Below are 3,650 nucleotides of genomic sequence, written 5' to 3'. Positions count from 1 at the left end.
GTACAAATCTCTTGTGGTGTCCTAGTGTTTATTTTATTGAAATTACCACTGTCTTAAAAAGAAAATGTCTGTGCAAATAAAATAAAAACATTTATTTGGGTGGGGTTGGCCATTCTGGCACTGTGTCGGCAACAGGAGCTGTTAAAAGCAGCCGATGGCGAGGCTTAGGCTGTTCTTTGAACGGACAGTGCAGCGAGCACATGTGGGCTTTAGTTGTCGCCATGAAGAAAGTCATGTGTGGCGTGAGACTTGACAGCTCTGCATATTATGTTTGTTGCAGGAGAACAGCAAAATGTGCTAAAAGATGGGCCACATGTAACAAGTCATCTTTTAAGCGTACATAAGACACCTTCCCAGAGTCCGTATGATTGGGAAAAGGCTGAAAACTGTGAACGGCCACTTGGTCGTTAACAATTTGAACACAAGAAAATCATACGATTTCATACCTACCTTTTTAGGACTGCTAAAACCTTGTACTAACCGGGACCATGGCCATTCAGAGACCACACACATAGAAACAGCCGGGCCATGCCAGTCTGGTATAGCAGTCCAAATTATCTCATTAATCTGAGGCCTCTTTGGAAAGCAAGATAAATGTTCATGCACCACGTGTCTTTCATTGCCAAAATGATCCAAAGAGCAAGAGGCTGTTGTGCAGAACATGGGCCTGCTATAAATTATGAGAGCTGAGGCTAGGAAGGGGGACAGGCTCAGGTCCATCATTGTCCAGACCCTAAGCTAACAGTGCTTGCCGTGTGTGTGTGTGTGTGTGTGTGTGTGTGTGTGTGTGTGTGTGTGTGTGTGTGTGTGTGTGTGTGTGTGTGTGTGTTCTGCCAGGCCCCCCTGTTTGTCAAACACATGGGGACATCACCAGACTGCCTGTGTCATCAAAGCTCGCTCTAAAGTGCACCATACATTAGGAGCATTAATCCAGACATGCTAACAGTTGAAAGTCTGTTATCTTCTGTTTGCTTTCTTTATCCTCCAGAGAATGTCTTGAAAAGTTCATGGATTCAGTGTGTTTGTGGAACAGTTGAAAACAAAGGACCCAGCTACTTCCTTCCTTTCTGCATCAAAAGCGTCTTTTGCGTCTATTGATTTAGCATTTTATCATGGATTTCATTAAGTCAATAACTATCGCTCTTTTTATAAGTCCTCTGATAATAATTGTCAATGCACGTTCAAAGCCGTCACAAGGTCAAAATCTAAGTTTATTCTAATGCTTATAAAGAGCACATAAATAGTTGCATTTCAGCTTTTTTCCCCCTGCTACTAAAAGGAAAGAGTTTATACAGTATGTGCTTTAATAAAAGCTTCTCCCTGGTGAGGCATTTCTGTCAGGGGGTAACAAAGTGAGCATATGCACAGCATGGCCCAGCCTTCGGTGCAGAAATGGCTGCATCTTTGATAAATACACACAGCAACCAGGCTGCAGTAAAAGCAGGTGGGAAGTCAACCGATGCTATGCATGACCTTGCATTTTCTAGACATAAACATTCGCTACATTCGGTATTGGAGCATATTTCATTTACGACCAGGCCAAAATTAGAATTCAGGAAAACAAGAACGAAAGAGGTAGATGATTTTTTTTTTTTTTAAAAGAGAGAAGAAATGACTTTTGAAAAACAAACAGCACTTGGCTTGGCTCCAAGAGTGGGTTTATTTAAACAAGGCTTTTCATATGCAAAAAATAATTTAAAGTGCTTTGCACCACGGCCTGGGAAAGATATATAAATAACAGTAAAGGTTTGAAAAAGGGATCTAATTAAAGGAGTAAGAATAATTAAATTACACAGTAAAGTCAATAAGGGTAAATATTTATATGAGGATGAAACACCTTTATCAGTAATACTATGGGAAAAACAGTTCATAGCTGATGGAGGTTATTAAACATGGCTTTAGATGAAATGACCTAAAGGACAGTATAATGGGTAAAAATCGTCTGGATTCAGGCATGAATTACGATAACTCTTCTCCTCATTACATGAAAAGACTTGAAACACTAAAATCATATCAGTAGACCTTGATTTAAGATTAATTGGGCCTTAATAAGTAGCCAGTGGAACACCAGGACTAATTTGTGTGTTTTTTTATGTAAATTATTTTAAATATTTTATAAATACCTCATGGTTTTACTAGGAAGGCCATTACTAATCATCTCCAATACTCTACCACACAAGAAATACGGAGATGAAGGAGCAATAGCTCAAAGATTGCATGAAGATGAAACTCTTTGTCTCTGCGTGTCTGCTCCTCTGTTATAGCTGCAAACCCATCTGGACACTCCTGCTCAGTTACAACAAAATTAGAATAGGGGGGGAAAAAAAGTTTATTTTATATAAAATAACCTTCAGTTTTTGTTATTGCATTTACATCAAAGAAGAAGGCATTTTGAGGCACTTTAATGAGAGAAAAGAGAGGCAAGAGAGACTACAATCGGCATGTTATCAAATAAGGTCCTCACAAAGACTGTGTTAGGCGAACCCACTACAATACAAAAATGAAAAAAACAAATCTTAAAAAAATCAAAGGCCTAAGAAGCGATCCCTGTGGTGCTCAGTTTAATGAGTTACCATCCCTTAAAGCAGTGATCCCTGAGCTTCAGTCTGTGTAAAACTATAAACCTGCTGACAGCTCTTGAGTTCTGATGTGTAAACTGTCCTCGTTGCTGGGTTGGCATGTACTTTCTTTTTACTGTGAATGTTGTTCTAACCTATATATATATATATATATATATATATATATATATATATATATATATATATATATATATATATATATATATATATAGCGTCTGTGCCTAATTTGACAGCATGTAAGCAATTAATGAATTTCTGTATCAAGGTTTCCAGTAAGTTTTAATAACACTGAAACAGTTTGACCCAATAACACCAAAACCATCTCGCATAGCTTCATGTCTTTGACTCTTTGCCGTCATAATGTAGACAGAAAAGCTGTGAAGGTTTTTATTTGTGTGGAAGATAATGTCTTTTTAAAGAGAAACTTTTTTTCTTGACATCCATCAAAAACATGTATTGCATGGGGAGTGCATTCTGATTAGGCTGCAAGTACCCTGTTGGGTCCCTGAGCAAGACCCTAAGCCCCACATTGCTGCCTGTGTGGTATTAACAAAAAAAAGAACTGCCCACCGCTCCTTAAAGGATGGATTAAATGTAGAAGACACATTGTGTTGGAATAAACAATTGCAATGACAAAGATTTCTTTGTTTATATCTAAAAAAAAAAAATAATCGAAGATGTTGGTAAATAGGTACCAAAATGATCTGAGTCCTTCACAATATGAGAAAATCTATTATAACGAATTTGGAATGCGTCCTTAAGGCAGGTTTAAAAACGTTGTCCCATTTCTCTGAAACTTTTGGCATTATTTGGAGCAGATTCGATCCTTGAGAGGACTCTGCCACACAGTCCTTTCCGCCTCACGGTGCATGCGCTCTCACTTACTGTGTGGTAACATCAGCAGTATTCCAACGTGTTTGATCTGCGCTGTACCATATGGCTATTTCTTATATGAGTAATGTATTCCCATAAGATCGTGTGTCTTGTAGCTTTCAGTTCTGTTGCACTAGAAAACATTCAGTGCAGTGTGTATGTGTGTTCTGTTCCCTTTGAAATATTACGTGGCAGGTG

The sequence above is a fragment of the Fundulus heteroclitus genome, unplaced genomic scaffold (genome assembly GCF_011125445.2).
Source record: "Fundulus heteroclitus isolate FHET01 unplaced genomic scaffold, MU-UCD_Fhet_4.1 scaffold_182, whole genome shotgun sequence".
NCBI lineage: Eukaryota > Metazoa > Chordata > Actinopteri > Cyprinodontiformes > Fundulidae > Fundulus > Fundulus heteroclitus.
The sequence above is the reverse complement of the archived record's forward strand: the minus strand, read 5'-3'. Positions refer to the sequence as shown.